General features: G+C 62.3%; 1 long non-coding RNA gene across 1 annotated transcript; it reads right to left on the reverse strand.

Moving 5' to 3' along the window:
• Positions 1 to 1,233: 1,233 nt before the first annotated feature.
• On the reverse strand, positions 1,234 to 9,271 carry LOC124079313 (uncharacterized). Its single transcript, XR_006847262.2, has 2 exons — positions 7,748 to 9,271; positions 1,234 to 3,273 (listed from the first exon to the last, which is right to left on the reverse strand). It is a non-coding gene; the product is annotated as an uncharacterized LOC124079313 (long non-coding RNA).
• Between the last annotated feature and the right edge of the window lie 9,924 nt (positions 9,272 to 19,195).

Genomic DNA, 19,195 nt, shown 5'->3' on the forward strand with positions numbered 1-19,195 from the left:
GGTAGGTCCCCTAGAGCCCTGGTAGCAGGACAGCCAGCCACGAGGCCTTGGGAGAGAGAGTCGCCAGTCCAGGCTGGTTGTTGTAGCTGCACAGGACATTCACACAGCCCCCTAGGCCCTTCCAGGGGCCCGGCTGGGTGCTGCTACTGCCGACTCTTGGGGCTCCCTCACCCACACAGAGTCCCCCCATGCCTGGTGCCAGGTGTGGCTGGGGTTGGAGAGGCTCCATTCCTCAGAGCCCAGGGGCTGGGTGGGGTGGGGCTGGGGTTTTCTACCCTTTCCTATTTCTGTGGGTGGGAGACTGCTTCCTGAGGTGGCCCTAGCCCACCCTGCCTGACTGTAGCTTCTGCACCCTAGTGCAGTGATGGCCCAGGAGATCCTTGTCCTAGGTAGCCATAGGTCAGCCTGAGGGGGCTGCAGTAGGGCTGGCCAGGGAGCTGCTCCACCCAGCCTGGGCTGAGTGGGCAAACGCCCTGAGCCTGGGCCTGCACCTTGGCCCTGCCAACCTCTGGTCTGGGCAGGTGGCCAACAGCTGCTGACCCTGGGTGGGAAGGATGCACTCACCCTCACTAGTCTTGATGCTCCCCAGACGGAGCAGGGGCCCCTGGGCTGGGAGGGGAGCCTCATTGCAGGAGCACCCTGACCTTTGGAAGATATGTTCTGGGGTACATACCACACAGGACTGCTTATATCCCTGTTCCAGCTTTGTGGTGGCCATGTGAGGACACCTGGGCCTGGTGGGCTCATACCCTCCTCCTGAAGGCCTGGTAGGAGCACAGAGCCTACAGACCTCCCCCAGTGGCTCCTTCCCTCCCTTCCAGGGGCCTGGAAGTCTAACCTTCTTGCCAGGCCACTGCCCTTGTCCCTGGGTTCCCCTGGGATGGAGCCCCACCACAGCCAGGTTCTGGGGCTGTGACACCCTGCCCACATGGTGGCACCAAGTGCTCAGGAAAACTCTGCCCTGTGACCACTCATCCCTGTGGTTCCTGCTGGGGGCTTTCCTGCATCTCAATGTCTCTAACTGCGTTGCCCACAGAAGAGGCAGGACAGACTCAGTGAGGGAGGGAGGGGGAGGGAGAAAGCGGGGGGGGGGGGGGGGAAGAATGGGGGGGGGCCTCTCCTGTGGCTGGGGCTGCGGGCTCTCTGAGCTCACAGTAGGGCTCTGTCTACAGCAGGGCCCTTTGCAAAGCTCTGGGTCAGTTTTGTACGGTTAGAACAAGGAGGTGATCAGAATCAAGGTTTTCAAGTCATGGGGTTTATTGTACAGAGATCTTTGCAGTTGTTCCCAGTGTCTCCAAAGGGAGGGTACGGAGGAGGGGTCTGGGGACACTCAGCAGGACTGGGTGTCAGCCTCAACAGTGCTGTGGGGAGAGAGGGAGGCGACATCTGGTGGAGCTCGAGGTGCACCCTACACCGGGGCATGCGAGGGGGTTGGCCAGGCTGGGTGTGTGGCGTCTGGGTGCAGCCTGTGTTCTGGAGGAGCGGTTGGAAATCAGTGGCTCAGGTTCCAGGTCTGAGGGGTGGGACGTCGCACTCCAGAGTGGGGCTCACTCTGAATCCTTCTCACATGTCACGCCGCAGTGAACCAACTGCCCTGACAGCTTTACTCAGGGCCCGCTTCACTCTCAGGGGACAAAGGCGCAAGGTGGCATGGTGTGATTCCCAGCTTGGTTGGGGGGGCAGTTCCCTGACCCTGGAGCTGGGGCTGCTGAGAGAAGGGCAGTGGGCAAGCCGAGAAGGCACGGCTTCCCTCTCACCAGGCCTGGCACTTGGGCAGTGCCCCCTGACCACCTCAGCCCTGGGCGTGGGTCCATGGGCCACTCAGCCCGGTGGAGGGAGATGTCAACTGCACCCCACCCCAGGGCTTGCTTCTGGCCCTTCCCAGGAGTCTGGGGTCCTGATGCTGCCTAGGACATGTGGTACTGAGAGGCTGTAATGAGGACCCACCCTGGGTCTTCTCCCCTTCTCTAGGTTGGGGAACACTGGGGGTGGGGCAGGGCTCTTCATGCCTGTCTTCCACTGCCTGGTACAGGTGGACAGGGCCTTGAGGGCCAGGTTGGGCTCAGGGTCCCCTCTGTCCCGTGAGTGCTGGCTGGAGGTGCCTGCAGCTCCCACACCCTCAGTGTAGTACCAGGGGCTGTGAGGGCCTGGCACTCCTTTGTCAGGAGAGGCAGCCAGCGTCCTGCAGGTGGGGAGTTGGCCCAGGGCTCCAGCCCCAGCCCTGGGCAGTGGTACCGCCCAGGTGAGTGGTCCTCCTGCGGTGATGGGGCCCTGGATAGACGGCATTACCAGACAGTATTAGACAGAGGCATCGAGATCTAACCGTGTCTGGTAAGACGCCCATCAGAGGCATGGCAGGGCTGCTCCTGGTCCCGGAGAGAGTCCTGGTGCCTTTGAGGGGGAGTGGGGGCTGCTCCTGCCCAGCCCAGGCTGGCCCCTGACCCTCCTACATCTGCAGAGCCCTGAGGGCTGGCCCTGGGATTGTCTGGAGCCCCCCAGGACTGCTCTGAGGACTTTGGGGTGCCCCCCTCAGTGCCCAGCCCCAGGTGGGGGTGTTTGCAGGCACAGCTGGGGAGCGACCCAGCCACCTGCCCTTGATCTTGGGCTTGCACTCCCCCAGCAGCTTGCCGGTTTCCAGAGTGGCTCCCAGTTGGTTAATAAGTAACCGGAGAACACAGGGCAGACCCTCGGCCCCTCCCTAGGGAGAGGCCACCGGGGCTCAGGCTGGGTGGGTGCCCGAGCCCCGAGCCCTGAGTCCCCAGTCCTGGCTTCAGATCAAAAAGATAAAACAATGGGTAATCCTGGCTTGTGATTTTGGACAAAGTTCCTGTTCTTGCCAGGGGGAGGAACGGAGACTCCTTGTCCTTAGTTAGGAAACAGCCAGGACATGTCTGCAGGGACCTCTGTGTGGAGTTAGGCCAATGGAGCCTACTCTGCCTCCCCAGTCCCCAGTGGGCCCACGTGGGTAACAGCCCATTGCCCACAAGGTCTCCCCACCCAGCCCAGTATCTGGACCCCTGTGGTCTCTCCAGGACCCAGATCACTCCAAAGTCCAGCCTAGGGGAAGAGTGGGGGCAGTGCTACGGAGCCTGCCCTGTGCTCCATAGTGGCACGGGGAGCCCCTGGCATGAAGAGGCCCATCCTGGGCAGAGGCGAGCTCCCGATGATTGCCAGCTGCAGAGCTGATAGGTCCTCCCCCGCCTGGCGCCTCTCTGGAGTCCAGGAGCTCAGGATGGCGCATCCTCGGGCCATCTCCGGCGAGTGGTGGGTCACCTTTGAACATCGTTACCAGACAGTGTTAGAGTTGAGCCAAGAAATCCAGCACTGTCTGGTAAGATGCCCACAGAGGCCCAGGTGCACCTCGGCCCAAAGCCATGCAGCTCCTACAGGCCAGGTGGAGTGCTGGTGGTGGAGGATCCAGTACAGTGAGCGGCCAGGGCTGCGTCTGGGCTGGACCAGGCCAGCAAGAGAGAGTTCCTGAGATCCTGAGGCCACACTGTCTGTCCAGAGCAAGGAGACCTGGGGCTGCTGGCCTGGGACCAAGGCTGGCGGTTGCAAGCTGACCTGCCCACCCCGGACACAGGAAGGGAGAGGGGTCTGGACCCAGTGGCCCTTCCTGGGTCACTACACAGCTCCCAATTCTGGTGGCAGCTCCTGGCGTGAGGCTTTCTGGGCCCAGGCTGGGCCTTTGCTCTCCAGAGCCCTTTGTTCCGCCCAGTCCACACCTGCCAGGTGTGGTGGCAGCACCTGCCCGGGCGCCAGGGGCAGGGCCCGGATACCTGAGTGTCCTAATCCGCAGAACACAGTGGGGGGTGCTGGGGTGCCCCCCCACGCAGCTGCTGGCAGCCTTCATCCTGAGGCCTGAAGGGCTCTCAGAGACGCCTCCCCAAGGTCAGATTTCTGCCCACTCAGAAGCCACCCAAGTAGGACAGGGTGGACAAGCTGAGAGAAAAGGCCCCAGGGGACAACGGGGGGGGGGGGCGGCCCCCTCGCTGCGTGCAGGGCTCCGCCGTCATCATTACCAGGCAGTATTAGAGATCAGACAGCATCCAATGCTGCCCAGTAAGATGGCCACGGCTGCCCGAATGGGTCTGGGGGCCGCCTGGCTGGGGTTCAAGCAGGAACTTGATGGGGGTGCTTATCACCTGTTCCTCAGCCTGAGGCAGAGCCATGTCCTCTTTGGCACTGTGTTGGGGAGCAGCCCCAGGTGGGGCAGGGCAGAGGCCTCTGTGCTTGGGACACCAGTGGGCACCTGGTGGGGGCCAGGTGTCCCACCTCGAGGCTGACAGCCACAAGGGACGGGAGGCAGGGGCTGGTGGAGCAGGCCAGGTGACCAACACCCGGTCAGGGTCAGGTCACAGCTAGCCACTCCCTTTAGGTGTTCCACAGAAAAACTTGGGCATCAGGTCCAGCCCCCTCAGGGTCCCAGGTATGTGTGTTGGTATGTGTGTCTGAGGCTGGGGGGTTTGCAGCCACTGGACAATGAGCCTCTGTCTCCAAGACACCAACTCCACAGCGTGTCCCTGCCCAGTCCCCGCTCGCCCTTCTCAAGGACCCAGAAGAGAACAGGACAAGGGATGGAGCAGCAGTGGCCCCAGAGAAGCAGGACAGCCTCCTCCCACTGGGGCCCACACTGCCCTCTGTGCCCCTGTGTCTCTGTGTGGGTGCGTCTGTCTGTCTCTCCTTCCCTGGTCTGAGGGTGGGGTGGGGCTGGGCGCCGGGGAGCCCAGGGGAGCACCTGGCCGGCTGTAGGATTCATTGCCTCTGATCTGAGGTCCGACTGCAGAGTCGACGGGGACAGCAGCCCTGAAGACACTGAGAATGCCAGGCACCTTCAGGACAGGAGTGTTCAGGACGGGGCTCTTCAGCCCCCTGACCTCTGGTGGCCTCGCCTACTGTCCCTGGGGGACATGGGGCCTGAGGAAGGGCCAGCCTGGAGCACACCCTCCCAGGCCGGACCCTGCCGCCTGGGCCTGGAGAGCCGGCTGGGGCGGCTTCTCCAGTTTTTAGCACCTTCCACCCACAGAGGGGGCTGCAGCCCTGTGCTGATTCCCCAGGGCTCCCAGAGACCACAACAAAGGCCGCCTCGCCCTCAGACACTGCCTGGTGCACCTGGCCCTCTACTTTGTCCTCCCCACGGCCAGTGCTTTTCAGGGGACCTCCCCCAGGACAGGCCGTCTGCTCCTCCTGCTCTTTCAGCTCCGCTTCACTGACCCCCGAAAGTCAGTGCTTCAAGAACACAGCTCCAGGGCTGCGGCTGGGGCTCAGTGGTAGCACACTGGCCTCGCATGTGTGAGGCACTGGGTTCGATTCTCAGCACCGCACATAAATAAATAAAAAAAATAAAGTCCACTGACAAGAACAGAATATTAAAACAAAACCCTCACAAGTCTACTTTTTCCTGAGCTGTGGGAACCCTTTTTTGAGGACTGGAACTTCAGCCCCCTCCAGGGCGGCAGTGGGGCTGGGTGAGGACTCTGTCCCTCCTGGCTGGGTCCACACATTCCCTAGCACCCAGTGGACAGGCCGGGCCTCCCCATGCATGGGCTCGGGCAGAGCCTGGTGTCCCCAGTGCCCTTGGCTGTTGGGACCAGACCTTCCTGGGGAGCTCTGGGGCTGGGGACACTGCAGGGCCCAGAGCTGGCTTGACCACAAGCCAGGGGGTCAGGCCACTTGCTGTGCACCCCAGCAGAAGTGACCACAGGGATGTGGACAGGAGGGTCCCACTGAACACAGAATCTGTGCATCCCTGGAGCAAACTCCTCACCCAAAGGCTGCCCATGGGCACCAGAGCTGAGCCAGGCAAGGCGGGGAACGGGAGGGACGCCTGAGGGCAGGACAACGCACCAAAGCTACAGGTCAAGAAATGAAAAGTGAAATAGACGTTTCCTGGCTGCCTGGCGCCCTCCTGGTCAGCTGAGCCTGGGAAGTGCCACCAGCGTCATGGTCCCTGACTAGTTAATCATCACCTCCACCAGCTCAGCCTGGGAAAGTCGAGGCAGCCTCAAGAGGCCAGGAGGGCCCCCCCTGCTCTGCTAGCTCCTCTGGGGCCCCACCTGCACAGGCGGGAGGAGGAATGCAGTCCCGGGTGAGGCACAGGCTGGTTCACCTGCCCTCGGGCCTTAATCAATGGCGAGGCTGCCTGAGAACAAAGCCTGAAACCCAACCTCTCCTCCTGCCCTGGGATCAGCCAGACCCAGACGCCAGCAGCTGCGGGGGGCGGGGGTGGCCAAGGCTTGGCGTGGTGTCTGCACTCTGGCTATTCCGCAGCGTCGGTTGGAGCTACGTGTCTTAGAGGCAGGACCGCCATTTCGCCCACACGCTGGCATGGTCCCTCGGCCCTTCTCCAGGTCTTGTGGCATCTACCCCTGTCCACCTGCACCCGGAGAGGGGGCAGGCTCCTGGCGGGTGGCTTCCTTAGAGTGGTTGGTTCACCTGATCCTAAGTACACCAAGAACATCCTGACACACCGATTTTGCAAATAAGGCATTTGCAAATTACCAAAATGTCTGAGAATTAACAGGACTGCATCTGTATTTCAGGGTTGCATTATGTTTTCATAAATGCAAAACTTACTTTGCCTAATTCAGTGATCTGCCAATCGCTCTAACACTGTATCTGGATTACTAGAAAAACAAAACTAATCCGTTTTTCCAGATGCTCAGCAAAAAAAGGCCTAAAACATTCAGCAGGTTAATCAAAACATCCACTTCCTATGGCCTGAAAGTTTGGCTCAAGAACAGTGAAAGCAGCCACTCTGTATCGTGCCTCAGAGAGAACAGCCTCCCTTCCCTCAACACCACAGCCTCTAGAGCTGGGGACTCTCAGGGCCCATCTGGGGAGACCAGCACGAGACGAGAGGACCCGGCCGACCTTGCAGGCCGAGGTCCACGAGCACCTACACTGTGCCCTCTGGCACTGCAGTGAAACATCTTTAGAACGGCCCTGGCCCTGACTGACAGCTAGGGCACCCACCCTTCCTCCTCCGGTGGTCTTGGCTCTGCTGCACCTCAGCCACCAGCATCTAGAAAAGCCCCAGAGAGGCCTGACGAGCCCAGCCTCCCACACTCGTCAGCCCGCAGGCCTGGGCCAGACGACTGGCCACAGGGTCATACACCAGCCCCAGAAACCCCCCAAAACTGGCTGACCCCCCACCACCCCACACACACACACTTCTGGGGCCACAACCTTCCCTTTGGAAAAATCAGTGGCCACTTTGAAAAGAACATCTTAGAAGGTCCCCTCGCGAGGTCGACAGTGGTCTGTGGCCCTTCTGGGAGTCGGTTCTCTCCTTTGGTGCCGGAACCCACCTGGACAAAGTGCGGCCTATGGACCAGGGTTGCTCCCAGTCCAGCTCAAGATGGCTCCACACCTGGAACCCAGCCGCGCCGCAGCCCGAGGGGTCACCCTCTCCACGGAAAGGAAGGACCTGCCCCACTCCATGCCCACCAACACCCTGGACGTGGCCGTGTCCTCTGCGTGGCCCATCTGTCACGGTCACCCTGCTCCGTCCGCGTCATCGCAGGGGCCTGCTGAGCTTCTTGCAGAGGCCCCACAGGCCTGTGGGGCCTGCCCGCCCTGACCTGCCCCAACAGGTTCCTGACAGGTTCCTCAGCTGAGGAGCCGGGTTGGAATCGCTCCCGCCCCCAGCTCAGCAGCCAGCGCTGTCCCCAAGCCCAGGACCCAGTGGGGTGTGAACAGACCTCAGAGAGGACGCGGAGCAGCCTGGCGCCCATCACCCATATACCTGCCAGCCCGTGGTCCTCGGGGCCTGCGCCCACACCTGACTTCGGCCCAGCCTCTCCCAACCAAGATCTGGCCTCAGGTGCTGTAGCTCAGGAAGCACAGGAAGGACTGTCTCCCTCCGGGTGAGGCTCAGACACAAAGGGAAGCATAGATTAAGGGTGTACAGGTAGACAGCCAGGGACAATGGCGGGCGCCACAGACAGCCGGGAAGGAAGAGGCGGCGTGGCCGGGCTCGCCTTACATGCACTCCTCACCCCGCCCCACGCAGGTGCCTGCTCCCAGCCGGCCAATCTCTGCTCCTGGCCACCGACAGGTGTGTCCCCAGGGCTCCCATAGGCCAGGAGGAGGCAGCTGCAGTGACGTGGGGAGGGCGGGCTGCAGGCCCACACGTTCCTGCTCCTGCCTTGCCCGCCAAGCCAGGGCTGAACAAAAACCAGGGTGGGGAGGCTTCTGCAGGGCCTGGCCATGGTAGAATGTGGGCAGCAGATCACCTAGGCCCTGGCTCAGGGGCAGCCGTGGGCAGCAGGTCCCCATCTGGCCCCTGGGGCGCAGGTGGCTCCTGGGCTGCTTTAGCAGGGGGCAGGCCTCTCTCCTCACCTCCAGGCCCCACTCCTGTTGTGGCAGTGGGGGGGGGGCTGCCAGAACCCGACTCTCCAAGGCTTGGAGGAGCACCGCCCAGCCTCATCCCTGTGAGCAGGTGGCCCTGGAACACCCAGACGTACACTAGGGCAGCCGCCTCCATCTCCTCAAAGAGGAGCACACTGCCACAGCCCCCAAGCACCCTCCTGTGGCTCTGGGGGCTCACAGTGGAACCCCCGGGCTTGGAGTGCCTGGTTTCCTGGGGACTTAGAAGGGTCTGGGGGAGACCCTCCAGCCCCTTTCCGGGATTTCCTTATGACTCCATCAGACATGTTTGTTTCTTGGGCTCCCAGTGGATGGGCCATAATGAAACGGCAAACGATTCCAGCAATTAGCCCAACCAGAAGAGAGACCCCAGGGACCCAGCTGTTTTCCATAACTAACAGCCAACTCCGTTGGAAACGCCTAATTACAGAGAGACTGTCCCCAGGGCCGGCCTCTCGATCTCGTCTTGCACCCAGGAGCAGAGCTTCACAAGGCCTGGTGGGTCCAACCTGGCCTGGCCTTCAGGTCCAAGGAGGGTCCTCCAGGGACAGACACGGCCAGAGAGCGAGTTGCCACCACCCAAGTTCACACCTGGGCACCGTCCCTCAGCTGCCCAGTGGGCGCCTGGGATCTGGAAGTAGAGGTGCTGCCGACTGATCCCACCCAGGCCTTTGTCATTGGCATTGGGCAGTAGGCTGCTTTCCCCACCCCCGGCCTTAGGCTTGCACACTGCCCGCTGCATGGCAGGACTCTCATCCGTCCCAGAAACGATTCCTGTGGGGTGGGACATGGTGTGGACAGACAGCCAAAGGCCCTAAGAACGATGGGCAGCCAGGACACAGTGGTACCAGTCGGAGGCCTGTCCCCCTCGGGACTGCCCACACAGTGCCCACTGCTGCCTGGGAAGGGAAGGACAAGGCTGGGGAGGGCAGGACACAAGAGCCCCGAGCAGGGGGCTGGCCCGGCCGAGCTCCTGTGGACAAGGCTGGGATGGTGCCGGCAGTGGGGAGGCGCAGCTGCTCCAGGTTGCAGAGGGCTGGCAGGGAGGAGGCCCGAGGAGACGGCCTTGTGAGCTGTGGCTTCCAGGGAGGAGAGGGTTGGACAGGTCTTGGGACTGGCTGGGGTGAACAGCGGGGGTGCAGCTTGGAGGCCGGGGGCACCGTGTGGCCAGGGGCACCGTGTGGCCAGGGGCAGGTTCTGTGCCTTGGCCAGCAGGGCAGGGCCTTCCTTCTGCGGGCCTGGGTCTTATGGCCAGCACAGCTGGAGGGCCAGGATGCTTGCTGCCCAGGTGGAGAGGGCTATTGCCCAGGGGCTCCTGGCAGGAACACAGTGGCCCGGAGAGGACGGGCCTTTCTTTTCCGTTCTGTCGCTGCGGCTGAGCCCGGCACCCTGCCTGCTCCCAGCACGCAGCCCACCTTGGCCACCTCGGCAGCCTCACTCAGAAGCCCCTGCTCCTCCAGGTTTTCCATGGAGGTCTGACAAAAGAGCTCCACCCAGCAGCCGTACCAGCAGGACAAGGCACCCACCAGCCCTGGGAGCGGAAGCTACTCCATGTATCCCTCCTGCTCAGGGCAAGGATTCAGCCCCAGAGGGGAAAAGACTGGAAGAGGCCGGAGGCTGAGTTTTGCTTGGGTGGAGCCCAAGCCCTCAACTGGGCACCTAGTGACCTGGTGCGTGTGTCCCCAGGGAGCAAATTTGACTTTGCGGTCTCCTCTGGCCTGCCTGGTTTTCCCACCACTGTTCTCGATTCCTCAGTGGGGTGAAAACGACCAGAGTGGACGGTGCCAGCCAGCTGGTCCAGGGAAGGCAGGGTCCACCTGCATCTGAATGTCGCTTGGCTTTGAGCAAAATGATCTGTTACTGCCCTCCTTCCCTCAGGGATGAGCCTAGGTGTGGTCATCAATGACCAGCCACAGGCCGACTGCCTTTCCAGCCCCCACCTGGGCCCGGCGGACCCTTGGACTCCTGTGCAGATGGCTAGCTCTGAGCTGGAGTGAGGAGCCTCACTCCGGGCAGCAGTCGGGTCTGCCGAGCACCTGCTGCAGGCAAAGGTGCCGGGCTGAGGCCTGGGACTGTCTCCTAGACAGGTCTCTCTGGGCAGGCCTCGAGCCTCAGAAAGGCCCTTCCTGTGCAGCCCGCCCATCAAGGACATGAATGGATGGGGGACACCGGCAGGTCCTGGAGGCTTGAAGGGAAGAGCCGTGGTGGTTTTACTGGTCAACTGGGCTGCTCCACACAACACACCAGGCTGGTGGCAGCAGCTTCCCTGGGCATCAGGATCTCTGGAAAATCACTGCCAGCCAGACAAAGGGTCCAGTGTGGCCTGCTGCTGGGTGCCGTATGGCCCTGGTACCAGGAAGGGATGGGTGGTCCTGCCTGGCCTCTTCTCAGGAAAGTCTGACCTAGGAGGCATGGCAGAAGACCCCCACACTGATGACTTATGGCAGTTAGCCTGGGGGACTCAGGCCCCAGGCTGGCCAGGCCTGAGGCCTCCCTGGGTGTGGCAGCAGGACAAAGGGCCATTGTACTTGTGTCCAGGCCACTTCCTGCAGAGCCGCCAGCCACAGCCGGCACCCAGAACAGGCTGGTGGAGGGTCCCAGGTTGGGCCAGGGGCTTGCCTTCCGGCTGAGACAGCCTGGGGGAGGAAGGAGAGCCCTGGAGCCGCCCTCAGGGCTGGGATCTCAGGGCCGGCTCTGGGATCCAGGGCACAGGCTGGGAGCCGTCCAGGGGTTCTTGCACTCTGACCAGGGACAGGAACCTTCCTGGAGGCTCCGCCTGGGCTTGACCATGCTGGGGGCCACTTCTCCAGCCCTATGTGGGCTGGACTCATCCACCCACCCTAGGGCCAGCTCCCAGCCCAGGGGCCTGACTCCGTAGGTCACCAGTCCCTGTGAGGCTCCACCTTGGGGCTGGGTCTGCCGGCTACCTTCCCCTCTGCCTGTGCTGGGTGGATCTGGGTGGGACTCAGACAGGCCTGCTTTCTGGAAACCTGGGAGGAAAGCCCGGTCTTGCAGGGTGGTGCTGGTGGGCAGCCCCAGGGCCCAGCAGAGTCCAACCCTCGCACTGGGAGTTCAAGCAGGATGGGAGACTCTGCCTGCGAACAGGAGCCTGGCGGTACTTCCTTGGGCCCCAGCCCTGCCGGCTCCTGCTCTGAGCTGCTCTGTAGCACAGACTCTGCCGCACCCTCACAGGAAGGCCCTGGGGTGGGGCGCAGAGCCTGAAGCTCCCTGGCCTGCCCTGGACCTACCTTTGATCTTCAGGCAGGTGCTTCCCATACTAGCCCCACCCTCCTGAGAGCTGCCAGGTAAGCCCCAGCTGTAGGGTGGGCCCCTAGCAGTGGGCACTCACAGAACAAAGGACCCTCCTGCACCCATTTTGTGATCTCCTTTCCACCTCTGGCTCCGGCTTCTCCCCAGGGGCCCAGGAACCCAGTGGGCGGAGCAAACCCAGTGCAGGAGGGTCCCAGCCAGGAAGGCGCCTTGTGAAGCGGTGCACCCACAGTGGGCACAAGGCCAGAGAGCCCCACACAAGGACTTGCCGCCCAGGTCCAGCTCCTGGCTGCCAGGACCCCCAGGAGGGCTGGCCCCAGGAGCCCAGCAGGACAAGCCAAAGCAGGACAGGGCTTCACTGGAAAGCAAAGTATCCCTGCAGATAGTTGCCCAGTGCAAGGGCCACCACACAGATGACCGTCAGCAGGCAAACCAGGCCTCAGGGGCACAATCTCCCCAGAAAGAAGAGGGACTCCAGGGAGTCGGGCCAGCGCCTCCGCCCCAGGACTATCAGGCGCAGACCAAAAGGCAGTCAGACGTCCGTGCCAGGAGCACAGAGCAGCAAGTTCAGTCTTTGCCGGGAGCTCGAGCCCGTGACAGTGTATAGCAGACTGGAAGAAAGGCCGAGTGAGCTCATGGCTGAACACACGGTGACCCCCATTTAGAACTCCTGAGAGTTGCTGGAAGATCAAGATCGCTGAAGAGAAAACTGAGGAACTGGAAGCTACGTAGGAATAAACCATCCAGAATAACTCAGATAAATAAAAAGATAACGTGGATAACAGGAGCATAAAATACAAATTTAAAACACAGGGAGTTGGCAGGAGAGGGAATGAAGACTTTTTTTCTTCTGGTATTGGAGACGGAATCAGGGGTACGCTAACAAATCTTAAATTTTAAAAAATTCCGAGACAGGGCCTCCCTAAGTTGCCCATTCTGTCCTCGAAATTGTGATCCTCCTGAGTAGCCGGTGTTATAGGCGGGGACCATTGCGGCTGCCTGTTTTTGTTCTTTAAGATGGGGCCTTGCTGTGTCACCCAGGTTGGCCTAGAGCTGCTCTTGCCTCAGCCTGTTCGCCGGCAGAGTCTCCAGTCCTGCTGGGTGGCAGGCATGTGCTACTGGACCCCCTGAAACTTCACTTAGAAGAGATGCCATCTGAGAATGTCCCGTCACAGTTGAGAGACATCCAAACAGGCTTCGAAGCCCAGTGAATCTCAAGCAGCACAAATCAGAGAGACAGATTAACCCTGCCTGGGACAGCTGAGGCCAGCGGGCAACAGGGCAGGGACACTCCTGCTCGGGGGCAGGTGGGGGTCGTAGCAGGTGAGCTGACCCCAGGGTGCAGCCTCGGGTGCAGCAGCAGGCCCCAGGCGGCAGGCTTCTCCAGACTCCCATGCACAGGGGCACCTTCTCTGGTGTCAGGGGCAGATGGCCGTCCCTTACCACCGTGAGGCCTGACTCTTGAACACACCGTGAGCCATGAGGTCCTTGTGGAGAGCCACCTCTGTCGAAACCCTCCCGACCAAACCGGGACCCTTCAGAGGATGTGCCACGGGCCTTGGCATCATGGGCACTGAGTACCTAACACTGACCTTGTGATGGTTCTGGGCACCTGAGGGCCACCAGCCAGTCTGCAGGGCTGCTGCTCCCCGGGCCCAGCACAGAGGGGAGCCGGGCAGGGAGGCCTGAGGCGGCGGCAGGGAGGGGCCCGGGTGTGGAACTGCCCCAGCAGCCCCACTCTGCTGTGGGCTCGCCCCTTCTGGCTTCATAGGGAACTTTGGGGACTTGGGAGCAGTTAAGGACATGGGGGTGGTCCCCATGGGGGGTCCTGGAAGAATTTGAAGATGCTCTGAGACTCTGAGAAGATGCCCAGGATCTGAGTGGCCCTCGAGGCGGCCACTTTTTTATTTTTTTCTGGAGAGCCAAGAGGCCTTGGGTGGGCACAGCAGGGTCTTGGATGGGCCACTGGAGGAGGAGGTGAGGAGGGCCCAAGCCCCATCTCCCGCACGATCCCTCAGCTCAGAATTCCTCAAAGCCCCTGAGCCAGGAAAGCTGTGGGGGAGCGAGGGCTACCCTGCCTGAGTCTGGCTGGCTGGGCCCTACCTACCACCTGACCTCTATGGCACCCTGCCCTGCACCCCAAACTCTCAGCCTCTGACCTCAGCGTCTCCCAGCCTCCCTCTCTATGCAGCCTTCCTTTCCAGTTGTCCAGCAGCCAGACTGCAAGACCCGTGGGGCCATGGCTTCCCAGATCTTGGAGGACACTGGCCCTACCCTCAGCCTGGACACAGACACACAGGGGAGTGGCGTCTCCTGGCCACACCTGCGGGCGAGTCTGGCAGGCTGCTGGCCTCGAGGTCCACTTCCTCATCTGCATCAAGTCCACAGGCCACTCCCAGTTGTGGGGAGGGGTGAGGCCAGGGCAGCACTGCCCGTTTTGTCTCCTGATGTCACCCCATGACTAGGACAGAGCAGGGTACAGACCACCCCTGGGTGACTAGACAGACCAACCCGGGCCCAGTCCCCCTGGGGCCCACATTGTTCCATGTCCACAGAAGAGGGGGGCCAGCAGCAGCTCCTTGGCCATGTCCCCGTTAGCTGCAGGGTGCTGCTGGCCCCCTGGGTGGGTCACAGGGTGTGTGGCTGTGCTCCAGGCCCCATGCTGTGCCCAGCAGATGCCCCCATCTTCGGCAGTGACCTCACAGACTGTGGACGGGAAGGAGTGGACTGGGTGGCCGAGGCCAGCCAGAAGGACAGGTGGGACCCTGGGGGCCACGTGAAGACCACGTAAGTCGCCCGCTCAGCCAGGCCACTCTAGGACGCTTTCCTGAGCCAGTACGATGAGGGCTTGCAGGGCCAGGGCTCCTGGCTTCAATGTGCTAGGGGAAATGGAGTTGTCTGAGCCCTGGGGACCCAGGTGTGGCCTCTCAGGTGGGGACAGGACCAGATGACTCAGCCCTCCAGGATGAAGCCCAAAGAGCCTGGGGTGGGGCCTCCGGCAGGGGCTGGAAACCAGACCTGGGCAGCCTCCTTAGCATCTGCGTTTACCCTGCCAACAGCCTGGCCCAGGAGTCCTGGGTCACACAGCTACACAGGGAGACAGGAAGCTGGGTGTTGCCCCCCAGCTGGCCCTGAGCACAGACCCCTGTGGGCATCAGCCCCAAACCCAACACTTGCCCAGGTCGGCCTCCCCTCCCCTCCTCTGCACAGTGGGTGCCCCTTTGGAGCGGCCCCCAGTGTCCACGCAGCCCTGTGCCCCTCCCACCTCTCAGGGGCCCTAACACCTGATGACGCTCGGAGCCTCAGGGCCAGCCACTGCCTCATCCAAAATCTAAGTGTGACTTATTGATGGGTTTTGCCTGTGGCCTGAGGTGGGTCCCACCAAGCTGGATTCAGTGCTGCCTGGGGGTAACTAAGAGTCCAGGTGCCAGCTGCAGAAGGCCCCTGGGCATCCACTGAAGGAGCAGATCCGGTGACCACAGGAGCCTGTGAGCGCCTAGGCGCCAGCTCCCTACTGCCAGGAGTCGGGACGAGCCCCACACAGCAGCCCCTGATCCAGCCACTTCCTGGTGGCCCCAGGCCAGCTCTCTGCCCTGCCTGGCCCCCACATCAGAACCTGGAGGAGTCTCTGTCTTGTCCCAGTGGAGGTGAAACCCAGTGCAGGTACCCGGCTGGGGTGTCATGTAGAAGTGGCTCTTTCTGGGGTCTGTGGTGCGTGTCTGTGGTCCCTGTTGTTTGCGAGGCCGAGGCTCAAGAGCTCGAGCCTGCGAGTTGGAGACCTGCCTGGGTGAAATGGCGGGAGCACGTCTAAACACAGGCTTCTGTGCGTGGTCTGGGGAGTGAACCCAATTTATCTACCACTTTTTATTTTTTTATTTTGAGGCAAAGTCTTGCTGAGTTGCTGAGGCTGGCCTTGAATCTGCCATCCTCCTGCCTCAGCCTCCTGAGTCGCTAGGATTACAGGTGTACTAAATAAATAAATAGCTTCAGTTGAGCCCTCCCCGAGGGGGCAGGGGCTGCTCAGACTTTGACTAGAGCCGGAGGAGGAGGAGGCCTAGTCCCCCATCTGAGTCCACAGCCCAAGACCCCCTGGGTGCATCTGGCCAGATTCTGTAGCCACCTCTGCAACCCTGCGGGTTGTGCTGAAGGAGCAGACCCAGTGACCACAGGAGCCTGTGAGTGCCCGTCCGGAGCGCATGCTCCAGGGCACCGTCATGCTGGAGGGGCACGGGAGTCGGGTCAGGGCGGGCTCCCTGACACTGGCAGCTGGGCTCAGTGCCTTGCCTTCCCAACCCTGGCTTTGGCTCTATCCCAAACCCAGGCGCTGGCAGGAGGTGGCATTTGTGCAGGTGACAGATTTGCGTTTCCAAGCAGCAGTTGGAGGCAGTATTAGCATCTGATTTGAGTGAAAATTCTAAGATCTGGGGGAGGGATGGGGGTTCCAGAGCCAGTAGAGCTGCCCACCAGCACCCCCAGACAGCACCAGCAGGGCTGGGGCTGCAAGGACGGACACCCCCGCCCCCCGCCTGTGGAAAGCAGGCCACTGTCCCTGCCAGGGTCGGACGGAGAGTCCTCTCAGAGCAGGTGGGGTCTCCTCATCTGGCCCCGGATCTCCTGCCCCTGCACTCTGGTCCTCGTCTGGCCCCCCGGCAGCCCTGACCCAGCTGGGCCAGATGTCTGTGGCCCTGACCTGCTGGCCTCCCTGAGCCTGCGGTGGGCTCGGACAGTGACCGCCACTTCAGTCTCTCCAGGTGTGTGGAGAACGGGGCCAGACGAGGCATGGAGACACCTGGTCTGCTGTCGGCCTCCCCCTCGGCTCCAGGTGCTGGTTGGAGAGGGCAGCCCACAGTGGCTCCCGGCCCTGATGGCTCCTGTGTCTGACCTCCAGCCCCTCCTCTCCTGAGCTCGGACCACTCCCCCTGAGGCCTCAGAAGCCCAGTCCAATCTGGGCCATGCTGTGCCTGTTCTAGAAGGTTCCCCCTCCACACCCTGCAGTCCACCCTCATGACTCAGGCCCTGGGGTTCCCCTACCCCTCTCTGGCACACTCTGATGCACACTCCGATACTGATACAGCTTCACCCTGACACCCCAGGGCTGCAAGGGCATAGGGGTCGGGGGTACATCCATCCCGGGCCCTGGGGACCAGCCCAGCAAGAGGCCTGGGCCTGGGTTGGCCATGAGGACCTCTCAGGTCAGTGAAGAGGTGCTGGTGGAGGCCTCTTTGCCGTCCTTCCCTGGGCAGGGCTGCCTTCCCAGTCCCGGGTGGCTGGGGGCACAGGTCCAAGGCCACGAGGAGCCAGGGGCGCCAGCCCTGAGGGGGTACAGGTTGGGGTAGTGGGGACCCCTGAGGAGGGAGGCAGAGCCTAGAGGCCCTGAGCCAAGGCCCTGCTCACCTCCTGGTGCCCTCAAGGGAATGGCCGCCCGAGCCCAAGAGGCCACGGTAGGGACATTCTCCTGAGGGGCCTCACCAGAGCCAGAGCCCAGGTGGAGCAAGATGTGGACTCAGCGCCTCCGGCTCTGAGGGCAAGGGGCAGGTCAGAAAGGCTGTGCACTCCAGCTCCTGCCTCCAGAACTTTGAGAGGCCCCGGAGGGAACCTGTTCTGGAACCAGCCCCCGGTCTGGACAGGGACGAGTGCTCAGACTGCAGTGCAGAGGAGGGAGGCAGGACCCCCAGAAACCCAGGCCTGGCCCTGGACTGCTCCACAGTGAGACCAGGCAGCACCAGCCCGGCGCTGGGCGTCATGGCCTGGCAAGTCCGCGGGGGAGGGCGTCCCTGTTTTCTTGGGCTCCCCAGGCCCCAGGTGCTGCAGCCGGGCCCCCAGGGCGGCGTCTGATGCAACCCCGGCTCAGAAAGATGGTCACCGGGGGCTGTGGCCTTGGCAGGAAGGGGCCTGCCCTCTGCAGCACGGGTGCCAGCCCCAGACCCCTGCTCCTGGGCAGAGGCTAGAGCCCAGCAGGGCCAGAGTGCAGCCCCCCCACTCTGAGAGCTGCCCTGAGCCTGGACCAGCCACACTGGGGGGCCACAGCTGGCTCCCCACAGCCGCTTGACTTAATGAGGCCACTGGGCCTCCACCCCGGTAATTGGTCTCTGAAGGCAGGAAAGTGTCACTGAGAAGCTGGGGCCTGCGGATGGGGAGTGAGACAATCACTCCCTTTTCCACGCGCTGGCGTCTAATTGAGCTCGGGGGCCGCCTCCAGCTCCAAGCTTGTTTTTCAGAGGCACCGAGGGTGGGGGGGGGCGCTGGGGAGGGAGGCTCACTCTAGCTGTTCCCAGGGGCAAGGCCCTTCCTGGCTGGCATTCAGGACCAGGCAGGGGCTGGACTGTGGTCCGAGGTCCCAGCACTCCCCGGGCAGGGATGGGCGTGGGGCGGTGTCTGCAAGGAGTTGGGTTTTACCTGGGACCACATTCCTGCAAAACCAACCACCTCGGGAGCAAGTCAGCGGCACCTGCTGCTCCACCAGGCTGGGCAGCCTCACTGAGTCAGCTCCAGAACGTTCCTTGCCTAAAGGGAAACCCGTTGAGCAGCTGCATGTCCCCACGACCACTAGGGAGTCGTTCCCCTGGCCTGTCCAGCACTTTCTACAAACAGCACAGTTGTGTCCTTTTGTGTCTGGCCAGGGTCCCCAAGAATGTCCCTCTTCCCATAGTCAAGAGTGTCCTGGGTTCCAGGTGTGGGCCTGCGGGCCTGGGAGGGCTGGTGATAGGCCCATGGCCCTCCACGCCTGCTGGCGTCCGAGCTGATGAGTGAGGGGATTCCACAGTCTCTGCCCAGTGGGTCAGCCTTGCCCAGAGCACTGTGGAGCCTGCAGAGCTGGGGCCCCAGCAGAGGGGCACCTGGTAAGAACGTGAGGCTGACATTTCAACACAACATTGAGATGTCCCCTGGAAAGGATTCTACTGAGACTGTCCCCACCTGCTGCGGGACAGTTTTCTCAGACCTGTGGCCAGGGACAGGAGGCTGGGTGTCTGAGCGGCACCAGGACTAAATCTGGTCTGACCAGGACACTTCTCGTGTACCACAGCACCCAGAGATTCTGGTCCTGCTGGGTGGGTGGGCGTTTGACCTGTAAGGCTGAACACAGTCCAGGGTAACCATGTAGACGGACAAGCAGGAGCCCTGGGGACAGAGCCTGGGCCTGGACCACTCAGAGTGGGACAGGAGGAGATGGAGAAGTGGGGGAGCAGGAGGTCCTGGCTGTATGGGGGCCACAGAAGGGAGGCCAGGACAGTGGGAGGAGGTCACTGGACCTTGCCTGAGGACTGGGGGTGTAGCGGGAGGAGCAGTCAGTCTGTGGGTTTGATAGATGTGCCAAGGAGAGGTGGGGAGTGGGAGCCAGAGACGCGGCAGTGTCCCACTGGGCCAGGAGGGTCTCTTGAAGAGGTGGGGGACACAGACTCAGGTGCTGAGGGGCAAAGGAGGACATTGCTGAAGAGGGGCCCCTGAATGGGGAGCCAGGGAGTCCAGGCCCAGCATGGGATTGGGGTGTGTCCCAGGAACAGGAGAGTTGCCAGCAAGGAGAAGGGTCACCCAGCGGGGCACAGCATCCTGCAAG

Source organism: Marmota monax, unplaced genomic scaffold (genome assembly GCF_021218885.2).
Source record: "Marmota monax isolate L192 unplaced genomic scaffold, Marmota_monax_Labrador192_F-V1.1 WCK01_AAM20220418_F8-fsc00080, whole genome shotgun sequence".
NCBI lineage: Eukaryota > Metazoa > Chordata > Mammalia > Rodentia > Sciuridae > Marmota > Marmota monax.